At 39.2% G+C, this 16046-nt stretch overlaps 1 protein-coding gene across 6 annotated transcripts in view; it reads left to right on the plus strand.

Annotated features, from left to right (window-relative positions):
• Window positions 1–16046, plus strand: part of nfixb (nuclear factor I/Xb) — a 511053-nt gene that overhangs the window by 10329 nt on the left and 484678 nt on the right. The window lies entirely within an intron of this gene.

A 16046-nucleotide genomic window follows, 5' to 3' on the forward strand; every position in this document is an offset into this window, starting at 1 on the left:
ACATGATACAAACCTTCCTAATTGTTAGAAATCTCACTGTTTATGTTAAACATCCTTCACTGATGAGAGTATTTGGCAAGCACCGTTTTGTCCTACTAATTTCAGCTATCCTTGAACTCATCGTAGTTTGTTTACATCTACAACTTTCTCCGACGCTGCCACAGAAAGACGTGTTTTATGCCACTCCTTCGTTGTCTCATTTTGTCCACCAAATGTTTTATGCTGTGCGTGAGTGCACAAAGGTGTGCTTTGTTGTACAACTCCTCTCTGGGGTGGGGGGGACAACTCCTCTCTGGGGGGACGACGACTCCTCTCTGGGGGGGGGGGGGGGGGGGGGGGGGGGGGAAGATAGGTTGACAAACATGGACACACACATCTTTACCTTTGGCCATTCTGAGCCAGTAATTTCCAGAAGTTATCGCATCCTGTGAGAAGCCTCCATTTTACTAATGATTTCCAATGTTGCGTCAGCCTTTGATAGTAGGCTAATATAGCTAATATAGACACTTACATCATGTGTTGTCTTCATTATAACACTTATGTAGGACTTTTAAAGTCATTTTGATAGTAAGCTAATATAGACACTTACATCATGTGTTGCCTTCATTATAACATTTATATAAGACTTTGAATTTTTTGCGGCTCCAGACAGATTTTTTTTTTGGTATTTTTGGTCCAATATGGCTCTTTCAATATTTTGGGTTGCCGACCCATGCACTATAGGCTTTAACAGGACGTTTGCGTGTTTTCTGGCCTCTTCATTCCCTTATTATTTCACTAAACCTCTCCTACATGCTGTGCTTGTACACTTGCTGATGTATAATTGTTCATATTACTGAATAAGCTATAAAAGAAAATACAGTTGTACCTCGGTTTTTCGTGCGGTCCACTTTTTGCAAAATAAGCCGGGGCCAAAGATAGTTGCGAGTGCCAGCACTTTGATAAAGAAGTTGATACGGAATTCATGGAAGAGCTTGAAGCAAAGCACAAAGGCCCTCTACCTTTAATGCTCATTGCCGTTTTTGCCAAATAGTTTTCAATAAAAATTAAAAATGTTTATTTATCCATTTTTATTCATGATTTGTAATTATTTATATTTATCTGCTTGTCAAATTCTATTTATTAAAGATGTCCAGATCCTAATAATTAGATTGGATTTAGGGGTGATATTTGCCTTTAAAAAAAAAAAAAAAAGATTTACCGTAGGTGTGTCCCAGTATTCACACGGCTAGATTGTACTAGCGTGAAAGATTCCTTCAAAAGGGATGCACACTCAGGGAAACACAATCTCATTTGCATATGGTACACACATGCAGGAGTTCGATGACTCCCAGGAGGGTGCGGCTTGAATTCGAGCGCGAGCTGCGACGATCCCGTTGTCTATCCGCAGTGCGAAGCCGCTTCTAAGATACTCATCCTCACCGCCATGGTGGTAAACAAAATTGAGTTTCTTCCATTTAGCGTTATCACTGGAGGACTCGAGGAAAAGGAACGGCTAAACATGCTGCACACACACTGAGCAGGGCGACACGAAAAGCTAATCCCCCAAAAAAGTTAAATGTTTAGTCGGGGTGACCGATCCAGTTCTCGATACTATCGATACTTAATGTAGTATCAGTATCTGAACGATACTAAAGTGATTCGATCGATGGTTTTCTTTTTAATGCTCTTATTGTTATAAAACATTTGTTGGTTGTTTTTGTTATTGTTTACAAATCCACGATACAGGAAGGATATGAGCTAAATAATTTAAATGGAAGCCAATAGTAGTTTTTCATTTGTTTACTTATTGTGCACTTTATTCTATTTAAAAATATATATATGTGTAGCATTCACTACCACACATTACAACAGGACTAGGAAATTCTAAATGGAATAAGATAAGCATCATAAAAATGTGTTATTGTGTTTACTTTAGTTACTTTCTACAAAACATTTTCAGTTCTATAATCTGTTGTCAAAGTATCGAATCGGGACTCAAAAATGGATCTGGTCAGAGGCAAATTAAAGGCCTACTGAAACCCACTACTACCGACCACGCAGTCTGATAGTTTATATATCAATGATGAAATCTTAACATTGCAACACATGCCAATACGGCCGAGTTAACTTATAAAGTGCAATTTTAAATTTCCCGCTAAACTTCCGGTTGAAAACGCCTTTGGATGATGACGTATGCGTGTGATGTAGCCAGTGAAACAGAAGTATCGGTACCCCATTGAATCCAATACAAAATAGCTCTGTTTTCATCTCATAATTCCACAGTATTCTGGACATCTGTGTTGGTGAATCTTTTGCAATTTGTTTAATGCACAATGGAGACTGCAAAGAAGAAAGTTGTAGGTGGGATCGGTGTAATCGCGGCGGACTACAGCAACACAACCAGGAAGACAGAGATGGATAGCAGACGCGTTAGCCGGCGAACTCACCTTAACTTCCTCCGTCTCACCGACCGCATCTGTGATCGGGTGAAGTCCTTCTTCGCACCGTCGATCGCTGGAACGCAGGTGAGCACGGGTGTTGATGAGCAGATGAGGGCTGGCTGGCGTAGGTGGATAGCTAATGTTTTTAGCATAGCTCTGTGAGGTACGGTTGCTGAGTTAGCTTCAATGGCGTCGTTAGCAACAACCTTCGCCAGGCTGGAAAGCATTAACCGTGTATTTACATGTCCCTGGTTTAATAGTATTGTTGATCTTCTGTCTATCCTTCCAGTCAGGGATTTATTTATTTTGTTTCTATATGCAGTTAAGCACGATGCTATCACGTTAGCTCCGTAGCTAAAGTGTTTTGTCGATGTATTGTCGTGGAGATAAAAGTCACTGTGAATGTCCATTTCGCGTTCTTGACTCTCATTTTCAAGAGGATATAGTATCCGAGGTGGTTTAAAATACAAATCCGTGATCCACAATAGAAAAAGGAGAGAGTGTGGAATCCAATGAGCCAGCTTGTACCTAAGTTACGGTCAGAGCGAAAAAAGATGCGTCCTGCACTGCACTCTAGTCCTTCACTCTCATGTTCCTCATCCACGAATCTTTCATCCTGGCTCAAATTAATGGGGTAATTGTCGCTTTCTCGGTCCGAATCGCTCTCGCTGCTGGTGTAAACAATGGGGAAATGTGAGGAGCCTTTCAACCCGTGACGTCACGCTACTTCCGGTACAGGCAAGGCTTTTTTTATCAGCGACCAAAAGTTGTGAACTTTATCGTCGATGTTCTCTACTAAATCCTTTCAGCAAAAATATGGCAATATCGCGAAATGATCAAGTATGACACATAGAATGGATCTGCTATCCCCGTTTAAATAAAACAATTTCATTTCAATAGGCCTTTAAAAGTCTTATATACATGTTATAATGAAGACAACACATGATGCGAGTGTCTATTAATTAGGCAAGGCAAGGCAAGGCAACTTTATTTGTATAGCGCTTTTCATACACAAGGCAGACTCAAAGTGCTTCACAGACAACAAAGTGAAATGAAAGAAAATAAAAGCAAAATTAAAATGCAGACAATAAAAATAAAAACAGTGCAGACGTTAAAAGTTAAAAGATTAAAAGATTTAGCTGAAAGCTAAGGTGAACATAAAAGTCTTCAGTCTAGTTTTAAAAGTAGTGAGAGTTGGGGAGAGTCTGACATCTTCAGGAAGTTTATTCCAGCTATGTGTTGCATAGTGACTGAATGATGATCTCCCTTGATTTGAGTTTACTCTTGGAACCGCTAACAGATTGGTCTCAGAAGATCTTAGTGATCTAGAGGGCGTATATAGTGGGAGCATATCAGTGATATACTTGGGCCCTAAACCATGTAGTGATTTATATGTGAGCAGGAGGATTTTGAAATCTATTCTCTGATGTACAGGGAGCCAATGTAAGGATTTAAGAATTGGTGTAATGTGCTCACATTTTTTGGTCTTTGTTAGAACTCTAGCAGCAGCGTTCTGAACAAGCTGTAGCTGCCTGACAGTTTTTTTGGGAAGACCTGCAAGGAGACCATTACAATAGTCTAGCCTACTGGTAATAAAGGCATGTACAAGTTTTTCTAAGTCTTGAGCTGACATGAGCCCTCTAAGTCTTTTTACATTTTTGAGGTGATAGTAGGCCGATTTTGTTACTGATTTGATGTGACTGTCGAAATGTAAATCAGAATCTAAAATAACCCCAAGATTTCTGGCTTTATTTGAGGTTTTCAGGGACAGTGATTGAAGGTGTTGGATGACTTTAAACCTTTCTTTTTTAGCACCAAAAACAATTATCTCAGTTTTATCTTCATTTAGTTGTAGGAAATTTTGGCACAATTAGCTATATTAGCCTACTATCAAAATGACTTCAAAAGTCTTATATAAGTGTTATAATGAAGGCAACACAAGTGTCTATATGAGCTATACTAGCCTACTATCAAAATGACTTTAAAAGTCTTATATACTGTAAGTGTTATAATGAAGACAACAAATTATGTAAGTGTCTATATTAGATATATTAGCCTACTATCAAAATGACTTCAAAAGTCTTATATAAGTGTTATAATGAAGGCAACACAAGAGTCTATATTAGCTATATTAGCCTACTATCAAAATAACTTCAAAAGTCTTATATAAGTGTTATAATGAAGGCAACACATGATGTAAGTGTCTATATTAGGTATATTAGCCTACTATCAAAATGACTTCAAAAGTCTTATATAAGTGTTATAATGAAGGCAACACATGATGTAAGTGTCTATATTAGGTATATTAGCCTACTATCAAAATGACTTCAAAAGTCTTATATAAGTGTTATAATGAAGGCAACAAATGATGTAAGTGTCTATATTAGGTATATTAGCCTACTATCAAAATGACTTCAAAAGTCATTTTATAATGAAGGCAACACAAGTGTCTATATTAGGGATGTCCCGATCCGATATTTGGATAGGATCGGCCGCCGATATTTGCCAAAAAATGCGTATCAGCAAGGCATGGGAAAATGCCGATCCAGATCCAGTTTGTAAAATTATTCCGGTCCGTGTTTTCCAACGCACCGATTTAAATAATACATTCCACTTTTCTGCTGCTCCCTAATTTCCGTTCCGCATTTTCCAGCACACCTTCAACACATCCACAGGTATGTGTTCTAACCGTTAAGACGGCCATGTGAATTAAAAGTTACCGGTAAAAATGTCAGCTGTCTCTGTGCGATATAGAAAATGACTATATGGTGATATTGGAGTATACGTTCTGACACAGTTGCTTTTAGCTGCTGGCATTACACGACAGGCTCTTCCCACTCCTTCCTGTGTCTGCTTCTCACAGACAGCAAGGGCACCTTCTTACACACGTCACAAACTGTCACGTCATACGTCACATACGTATACACCCTCTCCCAGCAGAGAAGTAGCAGCATGGCTAACGTTAGCTGTGATGCTAGCGTAGCCGTGTGAGCGGTAATAATGAAGGAAGAATTAATTCCCAAGAAAAACAGCAGGGGGTCCATCGTCTGGCGGTGGTTTGGCTTCAAGTGGGAATATGTCGAACAGACAACCGTAATTTGTCAAGTGTGGGGCAAAAGCGTTGCCATATTTTTTTTAGCCCAATGCGGCCCCCAGAGCAAATAGTCTGGACAGCCCTGCGTTAGTGTTTGTTTGCAAAAGAACGACAGCGTCGAACACTGATGATGTCATAGAGGGGCGACGGAGCAATTACTTCCATTTTGTTCCTTGAACTGGCAGCACTTCTCTCATGCAGATCTTCATGCGGTCGTGTGTCTTTTTGCAGATTTTTGTTTTTAATCTCGCAGTATTCATGTTATGGCAGCATTTATAAATTGTGTGTTTAACGCTGTTTGTACTCCATCCTTTCGGGCCCTACTGGCCACCGTAATTTGACCATATTTGAACCTAAAAAGCAAAAACTTGAATGTGTACTTTTCGTCTTAATATTCCAGTCACACGACAATTTGCGAATGATTGACTTGATCAGACTTATCTAGGTCTTATCCCCAAGGACGGTGGGTTTTAATTCAAGCCCACCAGAGGAAACAGGTTTTATTAAGGCCACCATGCAGGGATAAACATGCAGTCTTATGTTGTCCTCATTAAAAAATAGTTACTGCTTACCTGTAGTTTGCCATGAACTCCAATATTGTTTACTTTGTGACCCCAACTTCATGACTTTTACTTCTGTGAAATCTGTAGTCTGGGTTTCACATCCTGTCATCAATCAATCAAATTCATCTTTTCGCCTAAAATTATTATTATTATTTTGCTGATTATTTCCGTCTGTGTGGCGCGTGGTGTTGATCACAGAGGCGTCCCGAGGCCTGACACAGTTTGTAAACCCGAGGGCTCCTCTCGGTGCCAGCCTGCCTCGCTCGCCTCTATGTAGGCCACAAGTAGACCCTCCGCCCGGGTGGGTGGAATTGTGCAAGGGGGAGGGGGGTTAAGAAAGAGGGGGAGTCAGGGAGGGATGGCAGCCAGAAATTTGGGGCCCCATGCAGGGATGCAGGCGATGTACGGGCGGAATGGGGGCGTGTGGAGGGAGGTTAGGGGGCACCGAGAGGGGCACAGGCTGGGCATGGGCAGCCTGGCAAAAAGAGCAACAGTCCATCTGTGGAGACTCTGTGCCTCAGTGACATAAACATTCTGCATAAGACACTCTAAACTCTCCCAACTTTTGTTTGCCTGACTTTTCTTGGTTTTATCCGATAAAATACACACTTTAAGGCCAGCGTTTGTCTTTTCTCGGTCAAGTTTTGTTGAGTCAAATTTTTATTGCGTGGCAAAATATTTTTAGAAAAGTAGTTTGTGCATTTTGAATATTGTAGTTTATATTTTTATACATTTTTAAATATAGAAGTAAAACTATAAAAAATATAAACATATATATGTATTCAGAAAACATAGTTTATTTTGGAAATGATGTACAGTACAGGCCAAAAGTTTGGACACACCTTCTCCTCATTCAATGTGTTTTCTTTATTTTCATGACTATTTACATTGTAGATTGTCACTGAAGGCATCAAAACTATGAATGAACACATGTGGAGTTATGTACTTAACAAAAAAAGGTGAAAAAAATATAGTCTAGTTTTTTCAAAATAGCCACCCTTTGCTCTGATTACTGCTTTTGCACACTCTTGGCATTCTCTCGATAGTACTTAACTCCACATTTTGGAACAATTTCCCTTGTTAGGAACAATTTCCCTTGTGGATCAATAAAGTTTGTCTAAGTCTAAGTCTAATGTGTTCATTCATAGTTTTCAGTGTCTAAGTCTAAGTCTAATGTGTTCATTCATAGTTTTCAGTGACAATCTACAATGTAAATAGTCATGAAAATAAAGAAAACGCATTGAATTAGCAGGTGTGTCCAAACTTTTGGCCTGTACTATATACACTAAGGGCAGTGGTTCTTAACCTGGGTTCGATCGTACCCTAGGGGTTCGGTGAGTCGGCCTCAGGGGTTCGGCGGAGCCTCCGCCCCGGAGGTAAAGACACATCCGACTTATCATGTAAATAAAAACTTCTCCCTATCGGCGTATTATGGATACCCCCAAACAATGTTCCCTCTAATTTTCCATCTGATTTGCAGGTTTTTTGATTGATTGATTGAAACTTTTACTAGTAGATTGCAAAGGAAGAGAATACATTATATGAAACAGTACAGTTTACACAGTACAGTACATATTACATACAATTGACCACTAAATGGTAACACCCGAATAAGTTTTTCAACTTGTTTAAGTCGGGGTCCACGTTAATCAATTCATGGTAATGTGTGTAAGGTGTTTCATTTGTTGTGAGTTCATGCACTGTGTTGGTTTTGTTCTTTGAACAAGGTGATGTTCATGCACGGTTCATTTTGTGCACCAGTAAAAAAACATATGACTTTTTCTTGAATTTGAAAAAAAACAAAACATTTTTTTTTTCACTAAAGAAGGGTTCGGTGAATGCGCATATGAAACTGGTGGGGTTCGGTACCTCCAACAAGATTAAGAACCACTGACTAAAGGTGTCAAAAATGTTTTTCGATTTTCAAATCTTATTTGTAACTATTCTTAATTGATTTTAAAAAATCAAAAATGTATTAAAAAATAATAAGTTTTTTTTGTTTTGTTTTTGTTTAATAATCTATGCTTTCCAGCAACTCGGGCAAATCATATTGTTGATGTAGATGATCATATCTGCTCTACAGATTGACTTTAGAAAAGAAGTGTGGGGCACTTCTGTTGCCTTATTTGTATTTGACTTTATTAAATGTTTGGGTGGAATTTGATCAAGCAAAACCAGTTTTCTTTTAAGTAATATAGAAGGGTATCAAAACTGTTCATCTATTTTATTGAGGAATGTCGTTAATCATAGAACTGGCACCCAATTTCCCAATGTTATTAAAAAAAGTATTGATTTTGAATCGAATTGTTAACCGCAAGAATTGAATCGAATCGTGTGGTGCCCAAAGATTCACAGCCCTGCCATGTACTATACTATGGATGACTGGATTAAAGTCATATTCAGTGATGAATCGCGAATCAGCATTGAGAAAGGATGCTGGAACTTTTGGTTGGTTTTGGTTCCAATGGTAAATGATAAATGGGTTATACTTGTATAGCGCTTTTCTACCTTCAAGGTACTCAAAGCGCTTTGACACTATGTCCACATTCACCCATTCACACACACATTCACACGCTGATGACGGGAGCTGCCATGCAAGGCCCTAACCACGACCCATCAGGAGCAAGGGTGAAGTGTCTTGCTCAAGGGCACAACGGACGTTACATGGTTGGTAGAAGGTGGGGATTGAACCAGGAACCCTCAGGTTGCCGGCACGGCCACTCTCCCAACCGCGCCAAACCGTCCCCAATGAAATTTATGAAGACAACTGCCTGAAGAAAACATGCACATTTCCACAGTCATTGATGATGTGGGCTGCATGTCAGGTAATGTATTAATTTACGTTGATATTTTGGACACGTCTCTTATTCCATCAGTGGATGATGACATCATTTTCAAGATGATCATGCGTCTTGCCGGAGAGCAAAAACTGTGAAAACTCTCCTCGAAGAAAGATACATAACGTCAATGTCATGGCCAGCAAATCTTAATTAAATTAAAAATGTGTGGTAGAAATAGAAGAAAATGGTGGATGACAATTAGGACTCCAAGCTGCAAAGCTGTTCTGACAACCGCAATCAGAGAAAGTCGGAGCAAGATTGATTAAGAGTTCTGTTTGTCACTCGTAGGACCTGTTTACACTGCACATCCAATCTGATTTGTTTTGCCCTCCAGGGACACAGATCTGATTTTTTTTGCTAGTGTAAACACTTCAAATCGGTTCTTTTTGCATCAGATTCCGGCCACATCGGGATGTAGCCCAAATTCGATCGGAATCTGATCCTTTCAAATGTGACTTCAGTCTAAACGACAATGCGACTTTTATGTCATCTTTGGGCGCGCTACGTCATTCGCGTGCACGTGGAAAGACGCAGCCTGCGAGTGGAAGTGGATACTTCATCACAACATCCGGTTTCGGTGAGCAAAGTCGACGGCTGAATTTTCAGTGCATCACTAGTCAATAGTGATGCACTATATGTAATATGTTCATTTATATTGTGATTCCGAAGAAATAGCGATTGTTGAAGGACCCTAATTGACATTGTGGCGTATTTGTTTACATGTTACGTACATTGTGTAAGTTGTTTACGTAAATGAGTTGAAAAATAAAGCTAACGTAGATCTGTGCCTCCTCTACTTAACAGCCATAAAAAAATAGAGGCCTCCCAAATATATACTATATATTAAAGTTAAAGTACCAATGATTTTCACACACACACTAGGTGCGGCAAAATTATTCTTTGCATTTGACCCATCACCCTTGATCACCCTCTGGGAGGTGAGGGGAGCAGTGGGCAGCAGCGGTGGCCGCGCCCGGGAATCGTTTTTGGTGATTTAACCCCCCAATTCCAACCCTTGATGCTGAGGGCCAAGCAGGGAGGTAAAGGGTCCCATTTTTATAGTCTTTGGTATGACTCGGCCGGGGTTTGAACTCACAACCTACCGATCTCAGGGCGGACACTCTAGCCACCTCATTCATACTTTATATAAATGTAATTTATTTTCACAACAAAGGTATGGCGACTTTTATTTTATTTTGTAGTAGGAGTAGTGACTTCCATGTTCATTTACGGAATCCGGTCAACTTCCTTTGTTTTAACTTTATCGAACTGCGCATGCAAGTGACGTCGAGGCCGCATTGGGGCCACAGCGAGGCCCCATTGGGGCTTGAGTCTGATCAAGATCACATTTTACTTGCAGTTTAAACAGTCAGTTGGGGAAAAAAATCGGATTTCAAAAAAATCCGATTGGGGCCACTTTGGCCTGCAGTGTAAACGGAGTCAAAGACCGCAAGCTCTTATAAAAGCCAGAGGTGGTGGAACAGTGTACTAGTTGTGTGTTGTAATGTTTTTTTATTTTTTGTTTTTCTTAATTATCATTTTTTAATTCAATTTTTCTCTCACAATTGAGTGAATTCATGTTTTTTTCTTCAATCTGCCTGATCTAAAAATGAAACTGATTTTGACTACCACAATTTATTTTCTTGATATATATTAGTGTTTCTTAAATTAATACAATTATATATGTTATAATATACATTTAATAAAATAATACTAATAGTATATTTATCCTATTTTTATTCATATTGCTATGGTATCTTATATTAATTATAATAATATACAATGTGTGTTTATCTTATCTTTTCAATAATTTTATTTGACAGACTGCAGCAGCAACATCATTAATATGCAAACAGATGTTGCTTCTTTCTCATTAATTTGCTCATTTTTTTTAACCTTCCATTTCGTTTCCCTTTTGATTTTTCTGCCCTGCTCTAATAATCATAATGCCGTGCTGTATGTTTAAAACTAACAATGTTTTTACCATATATTATTTCATGACCTCCCTTAAGTTTAGAGCAGGCTTCATTCAGTCAGCCAATTTTCAAAGTAATTAAAATGATAATTTATGAACATTGTTTATATAACATTACATTTAACATTATTTATTGTTTATTGAACATTGTTTCGGCATAAACAAATCTGATTAAGTGCGTGTATTCACGGTCAGAGGCATCGATTTCCCCACCAAGTTTCTTCCAGCGCCGATCCAAAGTCTGCATTTGGCAGCGAATTAATGGAAAAAAAATGACTTGGAGCTCTTACATCTCTGACAAATCTTATCAGATCATCTTGTCTTTTGTTCTGCTTATGTAGGATCTTGTTATTATTGTCTGGCGTGAATGAAAAATAAGCCCGGTTTAACTATGAAGGTCCTCATTTTGAAGTTGTTCACGCACCGATTTCATGAGATTTCAATGAGATCAGTCTTTAAAAAAAATACAAACCATTTTGTATATTTTTTTTAAGAAAATAAAAGGCTACAAAAATGTTTAAAAAAATTAAAAACAAACATTTTAAATAAAATAAATTAATTAATTTAAAAAAAGAACAATATAATTAAAATATTTACTTTTTAATTTGCATGCAATTTATGATCTTTTTGTCTCAAATGCCTCCATCTTCTCTCAATTCCCTCTTGTGGCCATTTCCTCCGTCTGGTTAATCCCCTTCCTTTCACCCGGATGACCCCACCACTACCTAAAAATGGTTCCTTTTTACCCTGATATCAAACCACTTCACACAAAACCAACCTTGCCACCACTATCGGGTTATCTCGTGTCCTCCTTTGTTCCTAACAACACAAATAATTTGCTTTTCCGTCCCTCTTGATTCTCCTGGTGCTCCACTATAGCGCACAGATGTCTGGCTTGGTTTGCAACAGCTGTCTCGCCATGTGCTGCTACCAAGTGTTGCCTTCTACCGCAGGGCCCGGTGTGTGTGGGGGTAGTGGATGGCACAGGGTGGATTAGTCATGAATATTCATGGTCTCTTGGATGTTTCACCAAATACAAAATGGCACCGCGGACCAGACGCCATTGGAAAAAATGGAAAGCAGAAAAAGGATGGAAGGATAGGGAGACACTAGGGAAGGGGATGACAGGAAGACGCTAGGTAGGTGGTATAGGAAAATAACAATAATAGGAACTTTCCCATTTACCCTAAAATATGAAATCCCTCCCTGTGTTTATGCCAAAATCTACCCGGGTAAAAAAAAGTTGCACGAGAACTATTTCAGTTCCTAGTAGCAAGGTGGCACTTTGAAAAGTTCCAGGACCTTGTCAGGTTCAAACACTGATGACATCTATTAATCAGACAAGAAGCAAGGAATCATGCAGAGACAGAGTTCAATTTAGCTCATGGGGAGAACGCATGGAGCTGCACCCTTAGTCACAGTCTCGCCCTACGCTCTAAGGTTCAGCTCCTGTGTCCCTCTATTTATTTAGGAGTTCCACAGTCAACAACACTAAGGCCGCATCTAAAAGGAGTGGTCACATATATCATGCAAAGCAGGTCCAGGACGCACGATACGTGACGGAATGTGCTGGGGGCCTTGTGATTTCGCCTTGTCCCCGCTTCGTCTGCGTGTGGTCATCTTATCTTCGTTGAGGTCCTTGAAGTCTCTGCTTCGTCTGCGTGCTGTCATCTTATCTTCGTTAAGGTCCTTGAAGTCCTTGGCTGCTAGCGGGCTAAAACAAAGATAACATCTGTGGCTGAGGCCACCCCTCAGACAAGAAGTCTTTGTCCTTGCACAGATTAGAAAAGTCTAACTTGAGCACAATAGCCAATAACTAAAGCAATGGACTTTAAGCATACTAAAGTTAGTGTGATAATATATACATAATTATTCTAACAACCTTTAGAGGACCGGGGCTGTGTTGTAGGGTTGTACGGTATACCGGTACTAGTAAAGTACCGCGATACAAATTAATCATAATCGGGTACTATACCGCCTCTAAAAAGTACCGGTTCTCTTTTTTTCCCCTTTAACGGGCATGACGGCGCACCGTTGTCATGTCGTGACATTGCTGGTTTTACGAGCAGAGGAGCATGTTCGGCAGCGCACAATCACGGAGTACTTACAAGCAGACACAGCGTGTAGACAGAAAAGGGAAAATGGACGCATTTTGGGTTAAAAACTAACGATAAAGGTGAAGCTACAACACTGAAACGCCCTCAGGAAGAGGTGCTTTAAGACATGGCTAGCTAGCTAGCAGCTAACATCCATCTGCAGTCAGCAGTGTTTTAGCTACTTCTAAACTTACTTGCCAACCTTGAGACCTCCGAATTCTGGAGATGGGGGGCGGGGGGTGTTGGGGGCTTGGCTTGGGGGGGCGTGGTTGAGGTGCAGGCAGCATTCCCATTCCCCTTCGAGCTGTTACTGTAGCGTCCCGGAAGAGTTAGTACTGCAAGGGGTTCTGGGTATTTGTTCTGTTGTGTTTATGTTGTGTTACGGTGCGGATGTTCTCCCGAAATGTGTTTGTCATTCTTGTTTGGTGTGGGTTCACAGTGTGGCGCATATTTATAGCAGTGTTAAAGTTGTTTATACGGCTACCCTCAGTGTGACTTGTATGGCTGTTGACCAAGTATGTCTTGCAGTCACTTACGTGTGTCTGCAGAAACCGCATACAACATTTGACTGTTAGTATGGAGAAAAAGCGGACGCGTCGACAGGTTGTAGAGGACGCCAAAGGCAGTGCCATCACGGCACGCCCTCAATATTGTTGTCCGGGTGAAAATCGGGAGAAATTCGGGAGAATGGTTGCCCCGGGAGATTTTCGGGAGGGGCACTGAAATTCGGGAGTCTCCCGGGAAAATTGGGAGGGTTGGCAAGTATGCTTCTAAATCACTAATCCTCGCCTCAGTGGCAACAAATAAAGTTTCTTACAAGTATCATCCCTGCAGAACGAGGAATAGTTAAACATGCTTCACTACACACCGTAGGAGGATACAATAGCTCACCGCAACACCGCTAACAAGCTGGCGCTTCACAATGTAAACAAACGCCATTGGTGGATCTACACCTGACATCCACTGTAATGATACCAAGTACAAGAGCGTATCTAGTCGATACTACAATGATTACATCAATATTTTTATCGTCACAAAATCTTTTTTCAATTAAAAAAAAAATCATATTATGTTTATAAACTCAGGAAATACGTCCCTGGACACATGACTTTGAATATGATCATTTAAAATTCCATTACGTTTTTTAAGGCGGTCTGTCATAACGTTTTTAGCATTCAATCAGACATTATTGTGAGGTTTTGTATTAGTGTTCCTAAAATAGATATACCGACCCTTAGACACATTTTTTTCTCTATATGTGGCCCCCGAGTCAAAATAATTGCCCAGGCCTGCTCTATTAGATGCATTGGTTTTCCGTATTGGGACCATGATTTCGGTTCTAAATTGTTCACCGGTCCTCATATGGAAGGTACTTTTCCTTGTTGATGTCTCAAGAAGGGTAGAATTGCAAGAACACACACACACACACACACACACACACACACAGACACACACACACACTGTTGGGGTGAGGGGCAGCACATCTAAGTGGACCAAGGCCCTCGTGGCTCTTCCGCTCTCTTTCATGGAGCGCCAAAAAAAGAGATTATAGCAGCTCCGCTTTCTCCTATGGTGTTGATGGTACAGGGCGGAGGATGTTGGGAGGGTTCGTACACTCGTCCCTTCCCCACCTCCACTCGTTTTCCACCCCCACCGATGACGCTTTCGAGTGGACCCCAAAACAGACAAAATCCTAGGCCTACATGTCAGCTTTGTGTTGGACTTGGAGAGTGTTGTTATCAGTAGGGATGTGAACCTGACAACAACTCACGATTCGGATTCTTGGGGTGACAATTAGTCTCAGAACGAGTCGTGATTCAACACGATTCCTGATTTCGCAATATATTATTTGGTTTAAAAAAGGTATAGCAAAACATTTTTAAAACAGGTTAAAAACGCTTCTCTTGGCTGCTGACGTATACACGCAGTGAGTAAAGTGGAGATGGTCTAAAAAAACAAATAATTTTAAATTGTATTCGTAATGAAATTGCAAATACAATTTTTGATTGGTTTATTAATTATTAAGTTTTAATGAAATTTTACATATATGTATATTTTAAATAGATTTCTTGAAAATTATGAAAGTTTTTGTATTTTTTTGTATTTAATGTTTTTTATTTATTATTGTTATTAAATATATATATATGTATGTATGTAAATATGTACTGTATATGTGTATGTATTAGTGTTGTCCCGATACCAATATTTTGGAACGGTACCAAAAGTATTTCTGTACTTTTCGGTACTTTCCTAAATAAAGGGGATCACAAAAAATGTAATTATTGGCTTTATTTTAACAAAAAATCTTAGGGTACATTAAACATATGTTTATTATTGCAATTTAGTCCTTAAATAAAATAGTGAACATACTAGACAACTTGTCTTTTAGTAGTAAGTAAACAAACAAAGGCTCCTAAGTAGTCTGCTGATGTATAAAGTAATATATTGTGTTATTTATCATTCTATTATTTTGTCTACATTATTAAGGACAAGTGGTAGAAAATGAATTAATAATCTACTTGTTCATTTACTGTTAATATCTGCTTACTTTCTGTTTCAACATGTTCTATCTACACTTCTGTTAAAATGTAATAATCACTTATTCTTCTCTTGTTTGATACTTTACATTAGTTTTGGATGATACCACAAATTTGGGTATCAATCCGATACCAAGTAGTTATAGGATCATACATTGGTCATATTAAAAGTCTTCATGTGTCCAGGGACGTATTTACTGAGTTTATAAACATAATATAAATAAAAAAAAAACGAAAAAAGATTTTGTGATGTTAAAAAATATCGATGTAATTATAGTAGTATCAACTAGATACGCTCTTGTACGTGGTATCATTACAGTGGATGTTAAATGTAAATCCACCAATGGCGTTTGTTTATATTGTAGTGTCCCGGAAGAGTTGGTGCTGCAGGGAATTCTGGGAATGTGTTCTGTAGTGTTTATGTTGTGTTGCGGTGCAAATATTCTTCCAAAATGTGTTTGTCATTGTTGTTTAGTGTGGTTTTCACTATATATTTATGACAGTGTTGGCATTGTTCA

The sequence above is a fragment of the Entelurus aequoreus genome, linkage group LG25 (genome assembly GCF_033978785.1).
Source record: "Entelurus aequoreus isolate RoL-2023_Sb linkage group LG25, RoL_Eaeq_v1.1, whole genome shotgun sequence".
Lineage (NCBI taxonomy): Eukaryota > Metazoa > Chordata > Actinopteri > Syngnathiformes > Syngnathidae > Entelurus > Entelurus aequoreus.